The sequence below is a fragment of the Lissotriton helveticus genome, chromosome 2_1, assembly GCF_964261635.1.
Source record: "Lissotriton helveticus chromosome 2_1, aLisHel1.1, whole genome shotgun sequence".
Classification (NCBI taxonomy): Eukaryota; Metazoa; Chordata; class Amphibia; order Caudata; family Salamandridae; genus Lissotriton; species Lissotriton helveticus.
Window position 1 is genome coordinate 1,798,258,938 of NC_136059.1, and position 26,039 is coordinate 1,798,284,976.

Genomic DNA, 26,039 nt, shown 5'->3' on the forward strand with positions numbered 1-26,039 from the left:
GCACTTTCCTCTTTGGAATCTACCATTGTAGCCAAGACGGTTCTATAATCCGGTTGACTTTATTTTGAGACTGTTTTGAGTTTTTGTTAACGAGGCCAAATAATGCCCTATACGTTGACTCTCTTGGTAAAGTTTTCGTTGATAGGCCTTACTCCCATCGATGACCTGAAGATAATAATATTGCCTAAGATTATCTTTAGCTACTGCCAAATCTTGAAGAGACCCGTCTTTTGAGACTCAGACCTAGCCGTCTTTAAATTAACTTTAACTTTGTCAACCTCATCCCGTAGAAAGAACATTTCCTGAGAATGTTGTTTGCACAGCACCGATGTATATGCCATTAACTGTCCTCGAAAGGCTGCTTTAAAACCTTCCCGCAAAAAAAGCTTTAAAACATGCTTAATAAAAGACTGCATTGCAGAAATCTATTCCACATCTTCAAAAAGAGATTTGTTAAAGCACCGCCGCCTTATACTTCGATGCTGTGTTCCCTTCATGTGGATTTTAATAGAAATAGCTGAATGATCAGAAAAAAGGCATTGGAGATGATCACCGTCTCACTTCTGGATAACAGATTATAAATCTCCCAAAAATCTATTAGAGATACGGTCTTATATCTGGAAGAATAACATGTATAATCTGACTGCCCTGGATGACTTAGACGCAACGGATCCAGCAAAGCAAAATCCTTTTTCATCATATTAATCAACTTATTTGATTTGGGTTTTAGTTGTTTCTTAGCTGGATTAGAAGTGTCTAGATGAATGGCTTGAATAAAGTTGAAATCTCCCCCCAGATTATAGCACACTCAGAGACTGCCAATTGATCATAAATTTAAAGTGAAGTGGAGATTTCATCAAATATAGGACCATAATAATTCAAGAGATCAAAGGCTATCCCACTACGGTTAATTTGTAAATAAATCCAGCAGCCTTGAACATCTCTGCTGACTTTTAATATTTGGCAATTGCAGATACTAGAAAATATAATAGCCATCCCACCATGAACTGACAACATTTCGGTGTACCCGAATGCCGCAGGAGCTCCGAGTACGGGGCAGAGCGCTAGCGTCTGCCTGCAAAGTTGGGGGGGGGGAGAGCGGAGGATCTGGTTCCGCAGTCAGCAGCAGGACATGGGGCACCCACTGCCAACCTCCTTTCGCGTATAAAACATAAGTTCTTATGTTCCAGTTACGGTTTAATTTTTGCAGTAGTAAGACTTTGCAAATTAAATCTGAAATAGTCCCTTTTAGTGAAGGACCCCTTTTAGTTTTCATCATCACCATTTAGGGATGAGAGCTGAAAGTACTCTTGAAAATCGGCAATGTTCACATTTATTTCAGTGTATGCCCAGAAGAGATGGTTGAAAGAAAAGGGAATACAAGACAATGTGTGAAGTCAATATCCAAAATATCATCTCCTAAAGTTACCAACAATATTAGATAGCGAAGTCTGTCACCACCATCACAGCATGAAGACCACAATGTAGATGAAACAGAACAGCTATAGGATCAGGTAAATTAATCTTCTTCTGACAATGTAGATAAAAAGTATTTCAAATATTTTTTATAATGGAAAAAAAGATCATGTAAATAAATTCTCAGAGAGATGGCGTTTTACTTCAGCTTCTTCTGGGCAGCCCTTTATTCTGTATTTTTACACTTTCAACCTCTTCTACAGAAACCTTATCACCTATTGGAACAGGTAGTTTACTTATTGTTGTTTCTTTAAGCAATATGTATAATATTTTTTTCATTTGACAATTTTACTTAAGATTGTACATCAAGGCATTTTTTCAGCAAACCAAATGTGTGCTCTATTTTGGTGCATGTCTTTACATGAGTTATGTTGTACTTGTCCTCACCTTCAGTGAAAACGTGTAGAAGTGGAGTGATTAGCCAGGTGCTTAGTGCGATAACAATGCCACTTGCAGACTACAACCATAAACCACAGCATTTAAGATGCACTTGTGTTGTAGTTAATGCACCCGACAATGCTCATAAACTAAACTCTATTGATTTAATAGAAATGCTGGACCAACTTAGTCCTTCTCAATCCCTCAGACTTTGCAAACTTACAAACTAAATATCGCTTGCACAATATGGAATTCTACATGTTTCCTTAAATTGAAAAACAATCATCTTCAAACCTAAACTCGCATTCTCCTTCCCTTCTATTCTAGATCTGATATTCTTGTACAATTGCAGTGGTTACATTGTTTCCACAGTCTATGTCTTCCTTCAACCAAATCCTTTAACTTACTGACATCTACTCAATCCAAATAGGTACATAAAACCAATATGGATAACTCCCCTTTATAATTGGCAAGAGATTTGGACCTCTATTTTTAAATATAAAATCACGCCTTCCCTGTAGCAAATATTGGCTCCTACATAGATCTTTTTGTCCTCCACACGTATGTACAAAAAGAAGCTATGAAATGTAAATAGATCCATTATTTGTAAAGCGCACAGCTACCCGGAGGCATCCCGGCGCTGGGAGCCATCAGGAAGATTAAGCGAACTATTGCCCAGAGTCACATGGTGCTGGGCTAACCTGCCGCTAGTGCTGGGGATCGATCCGTGAGCCCCAGCGTCTGGTGTCAGTTGCCCTGGCCGCAGCGCCACACCTCTTCCCGATATGTCAGAATTGTCATGTTACAACAGAAGACCTTGCTTTCATGTTTTTGTATTGTTAGTCACCTATTCAGAGAATTTTGGCAAAAATTTCTTTAGTTTTATTAAAGATGTTTTTCAAATCAAACCAGTATTTTCTCTCATATTTTGTTTTTGGTTCTCATGCTAAATGGCTAATGGATGTAAATGACAGTTAACTTCTTGACCTCATCCTTATAAGTGGTGTAAAACTATACTCAGCACCTAGAAAATTTCACCAAGATCTCTTTCCAAGCCTGGAAGGTACGGTTATTCTACAGGAGTGAAGCAGATAACATCCTATTAAAGCAATTGCCCTGGAGACAATACACTAGACCCATATGGGAAAAACTAGACCTTTATCTTGATCAAAGTAAGCCTCTGTGAATATTGGATTCTCACTAATGCTGATATTTCTTCAATAATGCTTGAATTATCTTTGCTTTATTGAGTAATTATCTCCACTACTTCTTTCTACTCTATTTTCCTTTCTCTTCCTCTCTCATTTACCTTACTATTATTTAATAATAAGCTGTCCTGTAGATGTCCTTTAATACTATTATAGTAATGCATAACAAATTCACCAACAGGGGCTGCATATTTTGGTTTTTCGAGGTTTCTCACTATATGTATGACCTATGTTCAATTTTCGTTAAAAAAAGAAATGCCTTTTCTAAGCCAAAGGGAAGTTTCTGATATATATTTGTAAAGATTTGGTGTAGACATCACTATGGAAACATTGAACTGTAATTAAAAACATGCATACTGTTTTACATTATCTTTTACAACATTATGTACTGTAATTTTCTAAAAACACTTCCATATTCCCTCAGAAGTATCAACAGAAATGGTGACACATATGCATTCCACATTCTGCTCTATTTATGCCAACTAATCAGCTCAGCTATAATTGAAGGTTCCTGATGACTCACCGAATACTGTTCCTCCATAAAATATAAGAGATATGGGTGAACATAGAGACAATTGCAAAGTAATGCATTGCAGTCAAGTCTGCAATCCATATCATTTGCACATTTAGTGAGTGTATCATTTTTTATTGTGGAAAATGTGATGGAATTGGTGGAACAGTCTTTTTATGTATTTGGTCAAATGCTCCATTGACATAGGAAAGAGTTATCGGGCACATGCATCAAAGGAAATTGCATTCGCAAACGATGCGAATCGCAAAATTCGGCCGTTTGTGAATGCAATTTCCATTTTTGGGATGCATTATGCATTTTGTTGTTCTCGCAATTTAAGAAATCGCAAAATTGCGATTTCTTAAATTGCGATTTCTTAAATTGCAATTGCATTTAAGGAATCTCAAATTGAGATTCCTTAAATGCAATGCATCAAACTTTTAAAATTAGCGAATTCGCAAATAAGGGGTGCAAATTACCATGAACTTGACCTTCATGGTAATTTGCGAAAACTTTGAAAAATGCACAAAAGTGCATTTTTCAAAGTGCCATTTTACACACACACATGCCCTTGGGGCATGTGTGGCATGTGTGTGTGAAAAATGTACTTAATGGCAAATTTCAGGGGTGCAACAGGGTGTCCTTTGGACCCCCCTGCACCCTTGAAATTGCATTCTCATTTTGCGATTCCTTAATTGCGATTCGCAAAATGAGAATGTCTTCCCATTCATTCCTATGGGCCTCTAGATCCATAGGAATGAATGGGAAGGGATTCCTTATTTGTGATTCTTAAATTGAGAATCGCAATTAAGGAATTTTAAGAAATCGCAATTTATTTAGCGATTTCTTGATGCATTGCAGTTTGCGATTCCTTAATTGCGATTCCTTATTTTTCGCAATTAAGGAATCGCAAACTCCAATGTTAATGCATGTGCCAGCAAGTTCACTCACAGAATACAGGCTATTTTATCATTATTTAGGGCCTGATTCACAAAGGTAAACGTGCAGTTTTGTGCAAGTTTACACATTTTTTGGTATTCATGGACTGCAAGCTTAATGTTACTAATAGTAATTATACAGCAGCAGACGCTCCACTAATAGAAATATCGAAGAGGCCTATCTTTTTATATGCAGAGTCCCCACAATCATAACAATAGTGTAAGTTTATCTTTGTGACTCAAGCCCTATTTTTTTGTAAGTTGAGAGAAGAAGAAACCATACAACCATGTTAGCACATGAAAATATCTAATTTCTGTTGGTGATACCAAATTTGAGCAAGCACCACTTTTAATGATATACAGTCCTACGAATTTGAACAAAATAGACCTAAACCAGCATCCTACCTAACTTTTAATGTTTTACGTCGATAATTTACACTGGCGCTCGAGGTAAGGCACAGCAGGTGCTGCATCACTTCCCAGATTTAGGAGTTGCTGCAGGAGTATATTGGACAATAATTGAATTTTCTGAACAGTTTTTTTCCCATGCATCATCCACTTTTGTGTACATCCAAAACAATCAGCAGGGGCAGAAAAATGTAATGTCTTACAAACCACAGCATATTCTTTTGTTCTGTAGATCTATCTTTACATTTGTCTATCTGAAAAGTTGTAGTCTATCCTCGCACTGGAGAGCTAAAAGGAGCAGTTAGGCGAAAGTCGACCTGCTAGCTGCCCTTTGGAAGCTTACAAATATTTAAAAATTCAGTCCTAGCAGGCATCGTAATTGGGGAACAAAGTTGTCAAGAAGCAAAATAACAAACCAAGTAGCATTAATTTTACCTCTGTGTGCATTTGAACACTGCATTAACACTGGTGCATTTTGCAGGCCAAACAATGTATCATACTGTAGGCCAGTCACTTCCGCTTCTAAATATTGTGTTCTATGTACCTTTTTTGATATGGGGACTTCAATATACTGTTAGGTAGGGTTATACTATGGCCTGGTATATTGTGTTGCACTACAATATGCAATGTCATGCTGTCTAAACACCGCATATTTCAATATGGGCTACTTGACTTTTCCTAGGCTTGAGGTATTTTGGGATCTGTGGAATAGGTGCATGAACCAATTGAACGGCCATACCATTAGATGGCACATGGGATGCTAGTTGAGAGTTTACTCCTAGTGTTCCTTTTTAACCAAGTAACTAGCTGGGCATATATACAAAAATATGCCTGTTTATTCTTTTTTTATTATTAGCTCATTGAATAATGCTCAGAGGGGTATATTCACAAGAAGGTGTGATAACTACCGCAAGAGTGGCGTAATGCAACTTTCAACATCGCAGCCCATCGCGGGAAAATAACCCTGTGTCAACGTGTAATTCACAACGCGGCGGTAGCATGCGATAGACACCAGATAACGCGGCAAATGTCCGCATGAAAATCAACGCCACACCGCTAAAATAAGATACCCGAATGCAAATAAAACATGCAATGAGGCTAAATGCGGTACAAAAAGTAGCGAAAATTAGCCACTGGCCTGCAAATTCCATGCGTCTGGCGGGACAATGCACCATAAAAACCTCAGAAAATATACACCAGAAACAAGCCAAAGCTCGTAGAACAAGGATGCACCCTGACCCAGCATAGAGGCCGCCTTGAACCCCACAACCCGCACAGACTACCAGCAAGGAACAACATGGTTGGGAAGGCCAAGGAGAAGGCGGGGAAGGAATACGGGGTGCAGACAGCAGGAAAACAAGACCAGCGTCATGGAGGTGACAGAACACTACCAGCAACTGACACACTAGCAGACCACCTGGATTGCAGTTAGAGTGCCGAGGAGGCCAATCCAAGAGGCCAATAGGGCCAGCATGACGTGACCATCTAAACCAGGTACCAACCTGCTGCCAACAGGAAGGTAGCAACGGCGACAGGAGGGGACAGTCCAGCGCACCCGGTGGAGTTGGAGGAAACCCAGGCCACAGTCATCAGTGTGGAGACGGTGCAAGGAGTAGGGAGTGCGGACACAGCGCGAGAGGAAATGACACAACATCAACAGGGAGTGCAATGAACAGGGACTGGGGGGACGGGGGAGATGGGCACAATGGCATACATGCACAACAAGGCGCATACACCCTCACATCTGTCATGTAGAAGAATCCACCACCCCCCAAACAGTAACAATGTACATAGCCATGCAATTCAGCACAATGCGCCAACACATATGTCAACACAAATCCCACACGCACCTTCCCTTCACAACGCACCACACCGTCGACACTGACACACTACAACAGCCCATGGACATCTCACATAAACCCCCACCAGGACCCGGCCTGCCAAGCAACTCAAGGCGGAACACCAAGCCTGCAACAGACCAAACAGCAGGAAGCACCCGCAAGCACAGCTGGCTCATGACACTTCACCGACCCACACATGGCACCTCAATGGTATGTGTCAGCACGCCAAAAGGAGGTGGCCCAACAGGTGTGTGTGGGGGCCAAACCCATGGAATGTGTACCAGGACACATACGTAGGGGTCTATCACCCTTCAGGGCCCACCAACACCCCACTAAGGAAACCCACACTGCCATAGAGAAACATGCAGATGCACATTCACAGCACAGAACCACGCCCAGGGGTGCGCAAATAGCAGTCACACACCCATGATGGCTCTGCGTAAGATGGCCCTGGCCACTTCCCTCACAAATTGAGTGAGTGACGACAAAGCTACATGTCCAAGCTCCAACCCACTGCCTCTGGTGACATGTCTGCATCCGGATATACACAACACAATGTAAAGTGTGCCACCACCAATTCCGTGTGAGTGGAGAATTGAGCGTGCTCATGTGCAGAAAAAGTCTTGGATAGTGTCCCTTCGATATATTCCTGATGCAGATGCAGTGGGGTGTGTCAGACCTGCATCATCTTTCCCTTCAACGTCTCAGGGCCCCCACACTGTTTGAGGTGACATTCCTGCACAACCGCTCCACAGCACAAAACACAATCAGCAATGGACAATGGCCTGCGGTGCACTGCCACCTGGAGTGCTGAGCAGGGAATCAGGCAGATGATGGCATCCATGACAGGCCTGAGCAACCCCGAAGTCTGTCAGGACCACCGCTTCAACTCTGGCAGATGGCGTTTGGAAGTAGGCCTTGCGGTGGTGGAAGTAGGTCTTGCGGTGGTGGCGTGTGCCTCCTGCGGCGATGCGTCATCGGGCCGGTCTGGACACACTTTGGTGTGTGAGCCCTGGTGGGATGCATTTGGGCCCGGAGGCTGCTTTCAGCGCAAGGCCACAGAGTCATTGCGTTGATGACCCCAAGGCCTACGCCTCAGGGGCCAGCCCATGTCTCCGGAGAAGCGGTCCAGGACAGGACCAGCACAGCGTTAGTGGCCCCAGAATCAATGCAACCAGCACAGGCACCCAGCCACGGGACAGTGACTTGCGGTGAAGTCAGATGGGCCATGCGACCTGAGCGGGTAAGCATCAACGTCGGAGGTTTATGTTTCGAAGTTTTCATGGGGACAGTGGAAGGTCTCCTCCAGGGCAAGACGCCAAAAGGTTTGATTTTATCCGGAAGCATCAAATTGAGGAGTGGAATGCGACAGCCTCATTACCACCACCAATTCCGTATCAGCAGCATGGGGCTGGAAACTGCCCCCTAGTCCATAGGCTCAGACGCCACCACTGTTCGACCAGAGAGTGTCCATGAATGTTGGGGAACAGACTTAGTGGCACCGGGGCTGAGTGGGGATGCAGACTGCGATGATGCCGGTACACTGATATGAACTCCACAATTGCTAAGACAATATGTCAACGAGGAAGGAGTAATGTGGTCCATCGTCAGGGGGACAGCAGAGGTCTGAAAGGCTGGTCCAGTTTGTGGGCCTCGGGCTTGGAGGTTACACTGGCACGTGGTGAACCCTCCTTGAGACACGCTGGTGTCTGCTGCTGATCAGTGTGGCCTGGCTGCGCAGGGTCGGCCCTGACAGGTTTGTGCTCCAGCGGGCCGGGATATTGCAGTTGCACAGGATCTCAGGCAACTCTGCTAACATGGACGGCGTCGGCCTCGAGGCGGGGTGGGAGGCGCCGCCTGGGCAGAGACATTGGGCTTTCCTGAAGAGGACAACGCCCAGGGCTACGTGCTTTTTATTCACACCCCTAAGCTGGCCAGTTTACGCCAGCCCATCCCACTCTGCTCCCGTTTACGGGGGGCATAACAGGCATAATTTCTGCAAGGACCCCTACTGGCTGGGGTGACATGGTTATGTCCACTGCCACTACACTCCATACACCAAAGGTGTATGTCGCTGTGGATATGGGTGTGTTCTGCATACTGCGGTCTGTCCAGCACTTCGCCGCCACTCTTGGCATTGTGTACTTTCCCAATCATGGTTCTACTGCATCCTTCACACATGCCTGCTTGCCTCCTCTCCCCACATTCAGCTATTGTGTGGCTGAGGTGCCATGCCATTGATTGGTTATGTTCACGGTTTGCCCAGGTTACCATTGTGAGTTGTTCCATCGTGTCTGGTGGGTGGGCATGTTTTGTGCATGTTGGTTGGGAACTTGTGACGTGTGCATTGCCAGAGTTGTGGATTGCATGGTTGTGGAGTTGAGGTGAGTGGGGTGTTAAGTGGGAACTTGTCAAGGGGCTGTGCATATCCAGTGGTGCCATCCTGGGAAGGCTGGTTGCTGTTGGACTGTCGGAGGGTGAAGGGATCATGCACACTGGATCTGTATTTGGAGGCGACTTTGGTGTAGGTCCCACGCTGTCTGCTGTTGCCTGCACATTGATGTGTGACGTGTGCTTCCTGTTGCGCTGATTGTGTGCTGTGTCACCAGGGAGCACATGTGGGACATGTGTGCAGTGGATTGCCCCCAACACGTGTGTGCATCCAGCTATGGCATATGGTCCTTGCTTGGTCTCCAGCGGTTCCTGCACATTGTGTTGGATGTACGGGGACTGGGGTGCCAGGGTGATGGTAATGTCCAAGACAGGTGTGGGGGACTTGGATGTGGCTGGCTGTGACACTCTGCTGACTCTGGCGGGTGTTGGTTAGGGTGTGCCAGGGGCTAGCAGGTGCAGCACAGCCAGCAGCTTGGTGTGGGGTGGGATATTGGTTGTCCGCTCTGTTGGTACCGTTGACCTGTTGGTCGATGACGGCCAGGATGCGTAGGATGGCTGTTCCTTTCAGCCTGTAGTAGACAGTGACATTGTCAGATGTTGTGCCTGTGAGGCAGGTGTGTTTCCTAGGGGGCCGCTGTCTTTGTCTGCGCTACCTCGGTGGCGGTCCGGGAGGGGTGCCGGGTGGGTGTTGTGGCCCTCTTGGGAGTCCGGGCTGCATGTTCAGTTGCTCCATGGCATCTGTTGCCATTCCGTTTACGCCCTGGGCTGGGCTCCCTATTGTGGTGCAGGCTGCTGTCCGACTTTACACCAAGTCAGAGCAGGTGTAAATTTCCTGCTGCTAACGCACCTTATCGCATGTTTTGTGTTCTTATCGCTGATCTATCTGGTTGTTGTGAATGTTGCAAAGTGGTGTTGTTGCGGGTTTTGGCATGGGGACGCCTATTCTGCATCTCATTAGCAATAGTTGCGGGGTTCCTCTGTGGCGATGTTTTTTGCGGCTGCTATCGCGAGAAAAGTGGTGCTGTGGACTGTTAGCAACTGCTTGTGAATGGTGGCCTAAATTTATCACGACTTTGGCTGCGATAAAGTGACGTTAATTCTGTGATAGCTCCTTGTGAATATACCCCAGAGTTTTCAAAACTGGTATGATTTTAATAAGTTGATGCCATTGACACGCACCCTCACGCTGAATTTTCAACCAGCATCACTATTTACAATCTGTGGTCAGGAAAACAGAGTTGTATATTGTATATTTAACTCTTTCCTGAAGGTTTGGAGAACATTTTCAAGATTATTTTAATTGGACTGTATCGTTAGTTCTAGAGAAAATCTTAAGAAACCAAATAATCAAATTTCTACATGTTCAGATAGCAATGGTTGTCTTACACCCAAGTCTTTGTATTGATAATATACTGTGACTATTGAAGATAGTCACAAGACTGCACATTTGCAAAAGCAAATTATTCTGCCTCAAATTTGTACTCACTTTTTATCTGGCCGCAATTCCTGATTTTCAAATGGCATGAGGAGATAGTGGGAGGGCCGTTCAGTGGTACAGAGAAATATTTTGGGCCCTGCCCCTCATGCTTAACAAAGTAGCAGGCATAAACCTCTCAGGAGCCATGTGTTCATGGCAAGAGGAGCCTGCGAATGTCAGTAGCCGTCTAGACATGGGCACACCATTGTCAAGTACATGCCTTAAAGGGGTATCCTCTCCATACACCCTTATGCTTAGATTTGCATTGCCACAACGTTAGTAAGGGGAGAGAATGTGGCAGAAGGGTCAAAACTACTGACTTTGGAACTGGGGAACGCCGAGTCTCGGCGTCGGCTCAACATCATGTGATTTTGGGCAAATCACTTAGGGCCCGATGTAGGTAAATGGCGTTTACCGATTTGTAAATACCGAATTTTACCGATTCGGTATTTACAAATCGGTAAATGCTATGTAGGTATTTTTTCCGATTTTATTACCGAATCTGTAACATTCGGTAATTACCGAATCGGTATTTACCGATTCGGTAATTGCCATGGATTCCTATGGGCCTTGAGGCCCATAGGAACCAATGTCAATTACCTAATCGGTAAATACCGATTCGGTAAAATTACCGAATTTACAAGGGAGACAGGGTGTCACTTTGACACCCTGTTGCACCCCTGATTCAGGCTTGTGTGCCAGGGCATGTATGTGTGCCACATGGCACAGGTGTACATGCACAGATGTGCATGTACACAGGAATTTGTTATTTACCATCAAATAGTATTTGATGGTAAATAACGAATTTCTAAGGCCCTGTGGTACTGTTTTCAGTGCCACCTACATTTCAAATTACCGATTCGGTAAATTTACAGAATCAGTAATTTTTTAGCCCCCTACATCTGAAAATCCAGATACCGGTCGGTAAAGGCCGAAATCGGCCGTTACGACCGGTATTTGCCGTCCTACATCTGGTCCTTAATCTCCACGTGCCTACCCAAAAAATTTATGTATTCTTGTGTAACGTAAATGGTGCTCATGTAAAGCACTCCAAAACCTTTCGGACGAGTTCACGCTATATTAAACTGCCAAAAACAAATTTTTAAATGGGAATGTAAATCCTTATTAAATCACTCATTCAAATCAAGCGCTCCAGGTCAGGTTTGATGACGTAGGGGAACAGGAAATGCATCAGATGCAGATCACTGTGCATGCAGACTAGTGCAACATTTTCAAAACTATAAATGTGCACATGCAGCGCGTTTTGCACAATTTAAGATTCATATTGTTGAACAGTGCATAGACAAACGCATGTTTACCCAAACATGCAATAGTGCAGAGTGAGTAAAATATTTGTGAATCACTCTCATTGACTTACCCAGGAAATTAAACATACATGCAATTGAAGATCCAAATATATTAAACGAATTACCAGAATCGCAGTAAATAATACCTCTTAAGTCTATAAAGTCCGCACCTTCTGAAAACATGAAAGAGGGGACAATGGAATATGACAACCAAGGCAGCTCATGAATGAAGGAAAAAGTGTGTATAACGTCCGTCGCCAAATCACTTATAACCCCACTGATTGATTTGTACATCAATCACCATATCACACTGGAAAAAAAATGAAAATACATAAGATATTTCATAAAAATTAATTTAAAGGGCATGTCTAGCCTAATACTAGAATTAAATATGTGGCTACCTTTCTAATGATCAGACCAAGATCTGACAGTAAATGCAAAAGTAAAGATCCATTTTTTTCAGTCAGCAGGTTAAAACCACCAAAAAACAGGGGGGCATATTATCAAGAGATATATCGCCGCGATTTTTTAATCTCAATATCATCAAGGACACGCTAACCAGCGTTAGCGTGTGTTTTACTTGCGACTTTGCATGTCTGCGATCACTATCGCTAATGACATGCAAAGTATGAGTTCCTGAGCTAAACAACATGGGAATGCTCGCTAACACGGCTTCGCGACATTAGCAAAGCCATGCAGCACACCCGCGAAGCAATAATAAAAGTCGCGCTAACAGCGATTATCATGTATACTTGACGCCTGATTAAAACCTGACTTATCCATCCTGATAATGGGAGGTGGATTCTCAGGCAGAGTCCACACCTGCCTATTAGCAATCTGCACATTAGCGCTGTGAAATCATCACTGGATTTCACGCGCTATTCCTGGGAATCGCCCTTTATCGCTAGAATTACATCGCCTGTTAGCAAAACGTTGTTAATACTTCTCTAACACGGCGATGTAATCCAGCGATAGAGTAAATCTTGCTAAGCGCGATTTGCGATAATTATCGCATCTCCTTGTTAATATGCCCCAGGTTCTGCTAAAGTAGCTAGCCTCACTGACAAGCGTAATTCATACACCATCTTTGGTTTCATAGAGTAACGAAGGCAGGGCCATATTATCAAGAAAGGGCGATACAATATCGCCGCCTTTATTGGCAGGAAACTGCCGCTAAAGCGGCGATAATAGGCTTGATAATATGCCCTTGTGAATTCTCATAGAAGCCCAGGTTCGGGTGTGAACCTGGGCTTCTATGGGAATTCACAAGGGCATATTATCAAGCCCATTATCACCGCTTTAGCGGCAGTTTCCTGTAGATAAAAGCAGCGATAATGTATCGCCCTTTCTTGATAATATGGCCCTCAGTGCTTAATTTGTAAAAAAATAAGTGCCCAGAATCACGTCAAGAGGCCACTGGAGCTCGAAAAACACATTGCCCTTGCCAGCGCTGCCAATAAAAGTAACAACACAAATACTAACCATCACACTGCTACAAGTGTGACAATTCGAACTATTCCAGTCCCCATAAGCTATAAAATGGCTGGGGAAGCAGGTAATGTATATTTTATTAATAATTAACTGTTGTTGTGGTCATCTCTAAATCAGCCACCTTGTGGCAGACCGTCACAAGCCCCGTTGTTGATAATTAAGTGACGGTGCCGACCACCTGGAACCACCGGCTCAAATTAAGCACTGAACGAAGGTGACCGTTCCATTGAGCAAACCAATAGTTGGACGATTTCGGATTAAACCCCCAGCAATGTGGCAATAAACCTATCCTCGGATTGAAGCAATAAACGTAGCATCTACGCGCGTATGGCAAAGAATCAAAAACAAACACGAGCATAAACTGCAGAATTAATAGCATTCACTCATGTAAATCATTATTGACATTTTGCAGATTTCTCGGAAAAAAATCCAAAGTGACATACCATGGAGAAAAGGCCCATACAGCCATCTAGTGTTCAGTGGCGTTACTGCATGCACATTTAGATCCTGTGCTATTGCAACAAGGAGCCATCGTCCAGACTATTTCTGTTCCAGGACGAAAACTGCTCAGAAATTACTGCGTGTGAAATAATAACTCATGCGTTATCGCGGGTCCATTCCAAGGCACAGAATCAAAAATGCAAGGAATACTAAATAAAGATGCCTTATACAAAAAGGCAGATAGCAATCACCTGCCACCAACCACACCTGCAACAAATGTTGTCAGTCACACACTAGCATAAACTGATTGCACATCTTACAAATGGCTTTACATATTAAGATATAACAATTTGCAAAAAATACCCCCCTGCACAATCAAACCGACATGTAGGCAAGTCGAAATCCAAACTTATAGAATGAAATCAAAATCACTGCTGTCACCATTTAAAAAGAACCTAGTTAACACCTCCACCTTCCAGGGCAAACCCATCACACAAAAGACATACATACGAGTTCCATACCACACACACATGCAAAAACGTTATGCAACGTGCAGGCTGCGACACATCTTGGCTTGCGATGAATCCCCACACTTTTAGAGCAAGCTTTGTTCAGGGGTAGCAGAGAGCAGAGAGGCAATAACCAAAGTGCAGCTGCAGCAAGCAATCAGGAGGTACACATAGGTACCTGCACACAATATGGAAATCCAGGATATACACATATGTGCACACAATATGACAGATGCTCGTTTTCTCACAAGTTACATCTCAGACATGGACTGCTTCAATGCAATCACTGCTAAATTTTAAGAGAGCCCTCCAGCCCCAAGTAGACATCATAACTGTAAATGTCACCACTTGTGACAACGCAGCCAGTACAGAACTTCTGTGAGTGGAAAGTCTCTATTGGCATGGCCTATGGGCTGTCCCAACTTACCTTCTCATACACAGGGTTCACATGGAATGCTGCAGTAAGGTGAACAGCACATCATCCTCACCACTGACCCATGGTCAATGAATATAGTGAAATTCTAATTCTATGCATTATTGCATTTACAAACAAGGTAGGGGCCACTGATTTCAATACTATTCCTAGTCTAACACTAAAGGCCTTGGAGCAGGTGCACAGTTACCGCACTAGAAGTACACTCTGAACCTACAGGTGGTTTGTGATGCAGACCTCTGATAACGTTTTGTTGTGCTCCTTTTCATGTGTTCTTACGCTGATTGATCCTCATGAGCAATTTTTAGCCACATAGCATAGAGCCACAGTGCCCTTATATCACTGAATGAACTTCTTGATCTCAACTCCAGGGTCCTTATATATCTAACCGTTCTATCTGACTTTGCCCTTGCATCTGATACCTTCCCAGCATGCTTTAATTCTTCTGTAGTCCTTCCTCTTTTAAATCAATCTACTGCAGACCGTTCCAGCAAAGACGTGACAGCATAACTTCTAGCATTCTTTAAAATACTGTAATGACTTGCTTTCCATCATTAAACACTCAACCTATCCAGAAAAAAACCTACTCATTCCCCTTCAATCAGATTGCTGCACCTTATTTCAATGGAAATTGCACGCACAGATGTAACCAGCTACATAAACTCGGCCCATCACAGTCAATTTTCCTTTATGCTTCTTGGCCTGTCTGCTGCCTTTAACCATGTTGATTATTTCACTCTGGACGGTACACCTTATTATTAGATGAGTACACCTTAATAATTCAAAATCTCTCCACACTATTGGTTCCTATTGTACTCATGCAAACAATTAGTCTTGGTTAACTGTCAATCTCGCTACCTCCATTGGTCTAAATACTGACAGAGTATTCCCACGTTCTGTATGAAAATAGATTATTAGTTGAGGTGTATGTGGGACCTTTCCTAGTAATAAGCCCACAATCGTGTCATGTTTGACACACAAGATCAGAAATAAACCTGGGAGCAAACCTTGGCAGCTATGACATAGAGCAGACAAGCTTATCTTAAGGAAAGGTATGCAAAGTATTTAGCAGTGCCAAAACAAGTAAACAATTGATAGACAACACAATACAAATTCAATAAGAAAAATGACAACAAATGACTTAAATCAAATCAGGAGAACCGGAGATATGAATTTTTAAAGTTTTAGGTCAAAAAGCACCATGAAACAGTAAAACACCAATCAGAAGTCACAGATTGCAGTTTCAAGATGCCAGCATCTCTGGGTGCACGCCAGATCCTTGAGCCTACAAGATCACGGGAACTCATTCCCTTAATGGACATCTCACCAGGAGGTGCAGGTTCTGCTTATCCACAAAGGGGGCGGGGCTTTCTTCCATCACGCTACGACCTGAGGTACCATCTGCACCCATCAGAGCCTGGAGGAGGCTGGGCTGGGCCATCTCTCGACATCTAGTGTAAGGTGCAGCAAGATCATTACATTTAATCATCCCTATCTGTTCTGGCTTCTACTTTGCCCCTCAAGCCTTGGGGCTGTACAGAAGGAGAGTCCATGGTCTCTGTGTCAACAAGGTCGCACACTCCCTGCACACCCCCTAGACAGGCCACGGGGAAGAGTAAGGGTATGGAGGCAACAACATGCCCCTCCACTGCAAAAAAGGGCCTTAGTTCAGTGGGTGAGAACTGTGTTATGGACAGAATAGACAATATCCTGGAAGAAGTGGAAGAGATACCAACCACCCTAGCTAATTCAAATACTGTTGCCGTGTCTAAATCTCAAGCTGGCCCTGCTCAGAAAAGAATGGCTAAGAAGAGAGTCCCAGAGATTTTTAGAAGGAAAAATGGTTCTCCTTCACCATCTGTTAACCTTTCTAAGTGTTCACACCAGTTCCTTAATAACACGCTCCATTCAGCAGGGGACAATGTTAGGTCTACAGAATACTCTGACATAATGTGTGCCCCCCCCATTAATTCCCCGCTCTGGGCATGGGCAACCCCCCATCACAACCAGACACTCTTTGCCAGGGTCCAGTGTGCAACCAGTTCCCAGCACCACTGGCAGTGGCCTGCCAGAACAAATTAACCCCATAGGGTTCAAGGACTTTGGGGAGTATGGGGGGTTCAGGAAAGATAAAAGCACTGGTAGGGAATGGGCCCCCTACATATCCAATGATGGACCAGGGTGGGGCAGAGGGAGGACACACACAACTCTAGCAACAGGGGGCCTGCACCCTGTACCCACCAAGGTGTTTGCCTGTACAGCCTAAGTCGTCCTTATTACCAAGCTGTAAGGATTCTAGAGGGTATGAGACCCCAACAATCTAATTCCAACCAGACCCAGTTATTCCTGGTACATGTTCCAGAGGTGGCCCCTCGATGAACTTCCACCCTTGGTAAATTATGTCGCCCACTGGCTCAGGCATGTGAAGGGGAGTTACTCAATCATTATTATAAGTGACATTCTAAGAACAGAGCATGTTGAAACACCAGACATCCTGTTGATGTTGTAAGAGTGACTCTGAGGGACTGTGGTCTGGTTGATGGGTTATTGCCTATGGATGCCCGCAGGATTTGTCAAGCCCCCACCCAAATCCTGATTAGATACAGGAGCAACTGCAATATGCAGGATGTTCCTAGACATGGCTCACAGGACCACGCTGGGCACAGTGGTCTGGGAGATATCAATTGACTGAGCACCCCCTCCCCCCAGGTCCCAGCTTCCAGGTAGTCCTGTGAATGGGTACATGGCTTCAGAGAAAGAGCCCCAGGGAAGTACAAGTTCAGAGCTAGAGCAAGCAGGGCAAAACTCTGCGAATCTAGCGCCATCCATTCGTGGGGCGGTGGCTTGTGATACCTTCTGGCAGGCAGGACAGATTCTGTGGTGGGGAGGGGGTCCTATACGAAGAGCCAGTCAAGTGAGCGGGACAAGGACATAAAAATCCTGTCTTGAAATGTAGCTGGGATAGGTACCAAGTTGGGGGACGTTGACTGGGGGCAGCTTATAGGAAGCTATGATATCCGCCTCTTTCAGGAGACATGGTGCACGATTCCTGTCACCAGGACCAGATATACTTCCTCTTACACCCACTCAGTTTGATCCCCTAGAGGCAGACCTTCAGGGGGCTTGGCAAACTCTTCAGTACACGTATGGACCTGTGGATTCTCTGCTAGGAAGAAGGACTGTGTGATGCTGAAAGGACTACCACTGTACTGGATGGCAGCTCTGAAGAAACTGCTGCACTGCTGTGCTGACCTGCTGCTCTCTTGCCTGGGCCAGAAGTACTAGACCTGCATCTCTTGAACCCAGAGTGACTCCAAGGGTTGGTTGGCTGTCCTCCTGATTTGAAGCCTCAGGTACATAAACAACTTCCAAACACCTTGCACCTGGACTATGCCATCTGTAACTCTATCTATTTAAGAAGTGTCACCCCTGTCCTGGACCTTTGTATGTGGGCTTAAGGTGCCCTGCGATCGAGAAGAACTGACATATTTCCTCTGCTGAATGGCACAACCCCAAGCAGAACCAACGCATCTCCACTGCTACATGAATTGGACCTGTGACAAAGAACTACCACGGTGCGACCCATCCTCAGTGCAGGCCCTAACATACCTCGTAGACGGCAGCCTTGATGACTGACTCAGCATCACAACCATTCAGAACCGATAGATTGCCCTGACTGCAGACTGCATCCTTGACTCTTGAATTCGCATTGCAAGCCCCAGGACCTCGCATCGCAGCCTCACCACATCTCGGAACTGACATATCGCTTCTTCGACTTGGATCCTCGTAATGCTTCGCAAACCAAGATTTAAAGTATTTTATTCAGCGGGCCTAGCTGGACGCCTGCAGTCAGCATGCGCTCCATTGCAGTCAGCCTAAACTTGTGATTTTTAGTCCGGTGTGACTAGATATCCTGTCATGTAGTTACTATAAAAAATATACAGGATCTGCGCGTTTAGACTACATACACTTTAGGATTGGTGACAGACGAATTCTGATCACCCCCACCGGCCATGTTAGTCTTTCTGTATCAGCTAGCTCACAGTGCCACTATAATCTCCTCTTACCAAGGAGAGAATAGTTTCTGGAAACCTCAGAACATGACAACACAGATCCCTCAGGACTGTGGAAACAATATACTACTTTTCGCTCAGTCACTCGTGCTTACTTAGGGCCTCATTAGGATAGCGGTTTTTCCGCATCCTCCGGGCCGGCGGAAGCCACCGCCGGCCCGGAGGATACGGAAAAACCGCAGCGGACTCACCAAAGACCCACCGCCACATTAGGATGGCTGGTGGGTCCCGGTTTCCGTCCGTAGCTTTTCCGCTGCGGTTGGCTTACAACCGCGGCGGAAAATCTCTAATATGGTGGCGGTGTCTATCGGACACCGCCAGCCATATTAGGATGGCGTAAAAGAGATGCTTTTCCACGGCGGGTTTTCCGCCGTGGAAAAACATACGGAGATTCACTGCGGGGGCCCGTTGTGGGCCCCCTGGGTGAATGGGGGGATGGGGGTGCACATGGGGGGTACCTATGGTACCCCCCTGCATTTGTATGCAGTAATCGGCAGGCACCACGCGGTGCCTGACGCTTTCTGCATACAAATGCAATGTATGCATTTTTAACATTGCGGCGGGTGCAGCTTGAAGCCGCACCCGCCGCAATGTTAAAAACAGAGGATGTGACTGCCAGGGTGGCGGTCACATCCTAATTGGACAGGAGGGAACTCCGCAGGCCATGTGGAGGTTCCCTCCTACACTATGGTCGCGGACGGACTCAAGTCCGTCCACGATCATAATGAGCCCCTAAGTTTCTCACAGAGAGATACACCGAATACACTGAATAAAAAAAGCTGGGCATTTTCAATAATCATTTATTGAACAATTGTTATTCTGGTGTAGAATAGATATGCTGCAACAACCGGTAGACAGTAAAAGATATAAATGATTAACAGTACTATGAAAGTAAAAGAATGGTATAGTTCTACCATCTTACTAAAATCATGAATATATTCAAGTATATAAAACACATGATAAAACATGCCTACTCCTACGATGTCTCCCTATCTAGATATACCTAAACGTACCTAGCATGGGTGTAGGTGTTAAGCCAAGAATTCCTCTAGGATCTAGTCAACCCCATTACCTTAAGTGAGACTGTGGGACCCTGTCCAGGTCTCAAGCTGGACACCTCGCGAGGGATGTTAGACCACTGCGAGCTGGAGCATCTGCATGCAAGAACCTCAGCGTCTCTGGTCAGTGTGTCGGCCAGGAAGTCCCGATATCCTCTCCCTATCTTAGCAAGATGTGATGTATATATACTCATAGGGCTCCCCAGGGGTCCTACCTTGCTGTGTTACTGGGTCGGCCTAAGGATGACGTCGGGCCTGAACTTTGAACATAGATTTTAAACAGGAGATGGTAGTCCTGCTGTGCTACCAAGAACGCTCATGCATAATGTATGAGATTTCGAAGTAGCGAAAACCAGCGTTCTGAATACAGTATAATATCTAGGTAAAAGGTCAGTCCCTGAAAAAACCGTGACAAGTGTAATGTAGGGAGACAATATAGGTGAAGGGTAACAGGTTTACCGAGGCCTATATTATAGTACCTATATGGAATATAACAATCCATAGTTGCTACTTTATGCTATTCGGCACCATTTTCACTAAACTCTTTACAATTGCATATCTCCGATTCTACTGGTTGGATTTTGGGAATTTTAGCCTTGTTTAATTTATGAAAGAAGAAAGCTAAATTTTTCTAATTTGTTGTGGGATCCCTTTAGTGTGGTGCTTTTTACTTTATAACTATTGAAATTGTTGCACAAATACTTTACACATTGTCTCTAAGTTAAGCCTGAGTGCTCTGTGCAAAGCTATCCAAGGGTTGAGCAAAGGCTAATATAAGAATGGCTTGTACCGTACCCTGACAAGGATTGTGGTTGGAGAAAGGGAATGATATAACCAAAAGTAAAAAAGAGAGGGAAAGATGAGTACCCAATCACAGAAGTGGGAGAGCAGTGGATTTTGTTGGTTTTTAATAGTGAAATAAAGAATTTGCAAGAAAGTGTTAGGCTCATATTGCATTGAAGAACGTTGGGGAGGATATGTATGATGGGTTGAAATCTGCTTCAAAGTCTTGCACCTTGCATACTGATTAAATGTCCTCTCTTTCTCTGGAATTTAGTGACTGGAGTGCTAGCCTAGGCAAGGTTGCTAGATCACTAGGTCTGATGTACTGAGGAGGGATCATAAACAAGTCGGTGAATTGTGCACACTAACCTCTTTGTTCCTTCATATTTATTTAGATTTCTGGCTGATGTACTAATCAGGAGAACCAGAAAAAGCCCAGAGCCAGGGAGTAGCGAAACCTCTGGTTTGTTAATATTTATGAAATAAGAATCTGGCTCCCCACAAAGGGTTTTGAATGCCGGAGGCCTGCAAGGTGCAACAGAACCCCGCCCCCTAAATTGCAATGACATTCACTGAATAGCAATTTATTTTTTAACACAGTAGTATTCAGTAAATAACATCAGGGGCAGGATGGTTCTTCGATGCCAAACTATCACATTCACAAGGTGTAAACTGTACTCTAAGGCAGCATCTACTTTGGAACTGAAATACCATCCCCTTTAAAGAGTTGCCAAGCAGTTGCAGTGGCAAACCATTGATACATTTCATTGCGCATCAGTAAGAGAACGGAGAGGCCCATTTCATGCATCCTTTTCCTCCCAAATGCCAATCAGTCACAACGGGCATTTTCTGAGTCCAAAAGTGTTTTCAGACTTAAAATGTGCTGATTGAACATTGCAACATGCATTTATGGGTCTTACAAATCGCAGGTTTTGCAACTGAAAAAAGGCTTGATACATTTGACCCAAGACTTTCCTGAGGCTTGATTCTGTCATGGAGTTATAGTGGTGTAGTAATTAAGTCCAAGAGGCAAGATGTAGTTTTGGTAGATTTATTAATTTCAGTTACAGTTCACCTCACAGGCACCCAAGCATTCCATTTAGCATCGTCACACCAAATTTCCACACCGCCCACAGCGCACAGCACATTCACACTGGGCTTAGCAGGTAGGGAGATAATAACAGGATATCAACATGACCAAGATACTACATATCCCCCTTTCTTATATAATAGAAGCATTAATCTGGTTACCCGAATGAAGTTATAAAAAGTTGAACCATAAAAAAAGAATTCAGGTAAAGTACAAAAATGCAGCTAAACATATGCAATAAAAATTAAACCAATATGAAAGTGTGAACAGATGTGTAGAAGTAAATGAAGAGAAAGCAATTGATAAATATACACAAATAGAATTAACCCATCCTACATTTCTATAAATTTCAAAAGAGTAGAATAAAATGATATGGCATAAGAAACAACATGTCAGAAGATAGACATAAACACACCTATGGCTACCCCCAAACACACCCACTGGGCAGACAGGCATAGAAGGAGGCATGACACAGCACAACAATACAATGTGGGAACAATTATAGATAAAGAATGTCCAAATACCTAATATAGACCAGAATCCAATGATGCAAAGAACATATAACACCACAAGGAGACCTGAACAAGCACCAAAACAGAGAACATGAATAAAAGTATCACTCATCCTCCCCCATTTTCATGTTAGTATGTAAAACAATATTTGCACAACGTAACAAGCAATAAGTGTAGACATAGAAAACTGTACCCCATCCAGGGATATCAAAATCCCACTTTGGCACCCCATGTGTGAGAGTCAAAAACATGGAGACATGGGATAGTAACCCATAAATGCATACCTTGTGTAAAGGTTAGTGATGAGAACAATGTAAATGGGACTGACACCCATTGAGCCAACCCTCCTGTGAGGAACAAAAGTAGTAGAAAGTGGACTGAAACCCATAAAGACACACCCTGTGTAAGGATGTTAATGTACTAAAAGTATGTGTAAATGGGACTAACACCCATAACCAACTCCTGACATAAGGGTGAAAAGCTGATGTAAATGGGACTATGACCCATAAAGAGATACCCTGTGTAAGGGTTAACAACATGAACCTGTGTACATTGGAAAAACACCCATTTAGGGAAATGTACTATGTAGAAATGGGGCTAGTACCCATACCCGTTCCTCATGTGAGGAAGAGTAACATGTAAAGTAAATACAGGTGAAATGAACCCATAGAGCCATTCTCTGACGAGATGTGATGTGAATGTCACCAAATTCCATCGTGAGATGTTGCAAACACCAAACACAGAAATTATACTGTATTCACAGCCCAATACACAATAGGCATAGGAAGAGCTCTCACAAATGCAGACTGTCAAAGTTTAGGGGGTGCGTGTCACCGCAATACTGTGTCCCATGCCAGAGTTCATAAACAGACTAGCTTGCCTCTTGCCGATTGAGGTGTGCGTGTCACCAAAAACAGAAAGACACGAGAGTCAGGCTCGTGAGGTTCACTAAGTGCATTTCCCAAAAACGTGCATGGAAACAGCTATGACGCCAATCTGGACCCAGATGCTGCCGACGAGGCGATAAGAGTACAAACCAAACTTTGCAGATGAAGAATGAACTTTCAACACAATCTCAGCGGCATCCACTGTCCTCTGTGTGTTTTTTACACATCACATAGCATGCGGCAAAGACTAGTCTATACCTCTGGTCTGCACGGGAAACATCCTTTATGACGCAACTTTTAACACGCAGTGCCTTTACAACGCAGGTTTTTCAATGCAAGTCATTACAACGAATTGCACTGGGGGGCGCTCTAGGATAGGTAATAGTTTAATTTACTATCCAACACCTTCCCTACTATCCACGGGGACTGGAGTTGGAATAGTAAATTAAACTATTCACTATCCAGCACCCCCCAACGCAAGTCGTTGTAACTACTTGCGTTGAAAAACCTGCGTTGTAAAAGCATGTGTGGTAAAAGCATGCGTTGTAACAACGTACATCCAGTCTGCACAGATAGATAGTGCTCCGTAGCTTTACACCAGATGGTAAAATGAAAAAAAAACATGGCGGTATGTACAATACTCTGTGCCGGATGGCTCCCGGCATGTCCATGCTGGAAAGCGTCTTGAAGCAGCTAGCTTAGCTGCCTAGCAACTGTGATGACGCAGAAGACCTTGCCGTGCATCTACACAATGCCTAGAAGCAAGTAAGTCTGCGCACACTTTGCACGGCTCGTGCCTCCTTTTTCAAACCGCAAAGCAGCCGTTTAACAGCCCACACTCCAGACAGGTCTCATGTGAAGAGACTAATAATGGACCAAAAGTGTCTCACCTCTGATGTCCCGCTCCAACTGGTGGTACCAAAGCTGATTAACCAACAAGTGTAACACAATTCCAAGTAGTTTAAGTCACGTAATGTAGACGGCATATAAACGAACATGCCACACAAGCATTGAGAGTTCAGTCCACAACATCAGCAGCAATGTTCCACAACCATGCCCTGGCAGACAAATAAAAGACAGCTCATGGCACAACATGCAGCAAAGTCCATTCCAGTGCACTCGCACTGATGAGTGTGCAGCTTGTTACACGTCTTCAAATAGACCTGACACCAACCAATCCGTATACTGCTTCTGGATATTGAGTGGATAAAAATGTCCTTGCGCTCTCTGCCTCCCCAAACAATTTCCATCATGAGCACAATGTAACATTCTTTCAGACCTTACACTGAAACATCTTCCTACCACCTATTGACAAGCATGCTGATTAAAACAGCTCCCAGTAAGTTGTAGTGGGAGTATTCCAGACTGCTGTAGAAGGTCCAAAGTCCATGAAAATTTCAATAGGCGCATCACGCTTAGACTGGGGCTGTCCGATGGAAGGACACTGGTGGGGCTGCGAGTTGTTGCACTTCATTTTCACTGCTTTCTTGTGGACAGCTTTGGTATTCTGTGAACAACTTCTTGCTTTCTTGTGCCTGCTTGTGGTTTTCTATGAATTTCTCCTCCAGGAAATTTTCTTTACGCTGCCAGCATCTGAAGGCTCTGTAGATTCCTTCATCTTTAAATCTTCTTTTAATATCCAGGTTCAGAAAGCCCAGTTGTAACACATGGGTTAGTCACCAAGTTGTTGCCAAAAATATGTAGTAATTAAGCCCAACTGGCAAAGTGTAGTTTCAGTAGATTTATTACGTTCAGTTACAGGTTGTTAAGATCTTGTGAAGCAGCCCCACCAGGAGCAGCCTGCCTGCTGCTCAGCCCATGCTCCAACTGTCACACTTCACCTCACAGGCACCCAAACATTTCATTCAGCCTCATCACACCAACATTCCACACAGCACAGAGCACATTCACACTGGGCTGAGCAGGTAGGGAGATATTAACATGAACAAGATACTACAAGTGGTCCAGAATTTAAGAAACCTTTTGCATTGAAAAGAAGACTGAAACGTGAATTATCTTAGAAATGAGCAACTATGATGTTCCTGTCCAATAATCACAGATACATTTTTAAGAGATTTTTAAGAGATTCGGGCATAAAAGTGAGTTCTGATTCCTATAAATCCTATTAACAGCCTGCCTTTCTTTGCATTTACAATCAGAAATTACAATAGTGCCAAAAGTCCGAACAATAAGCAATTCTTGTAAAACCTTTATTATCTGAACAATCAGAAGAAACCATGTGTAAATGCACTTTTGTGATTTTAAGTGCATTTTTATATAGTAGCCATAGTACCTTCTAAGATTACTTAAAAGGTTTGAATTTGATGGAATTTGGAATGTCATGTTATTGACTAAGAAAGGCAGACACATTGTAGTTTAAAGAAAGCAGGAATGGCAGCTAAAAAGTGATTTACCCCTTCATAATGATTTCTTTGTTTAAGGAGTACAGCAGACGTTAGAAGTATTTATTTTCGGTTTTAGATATAGATCAGTAATACAGTTTAAGATGCCATAAACACAATTTTGTAAACTTACAATAGCCGCAAAGCTATATTTCACAAGAATAGTGCCAATTGTTTTCATCATCTGTATCCTTTTAGATCTGCATAAACTGAAGATTGTTTTCACTTCTGGTGCCGAGTTGTGGTATTGGTGTGCGGAGGGTATCTGCGCCCATCCTGTGTTTTCCAACAGACTCACACTTTTAGACCTTCATTTCATCCACTGGGATCATTAACTAACATTTATTTCTTACTTAGTGGCTTTGATTTCAAATTCATCTAATGAATTTGACCTTAGGTGAGAAAACTAAACAGTGAGGTGT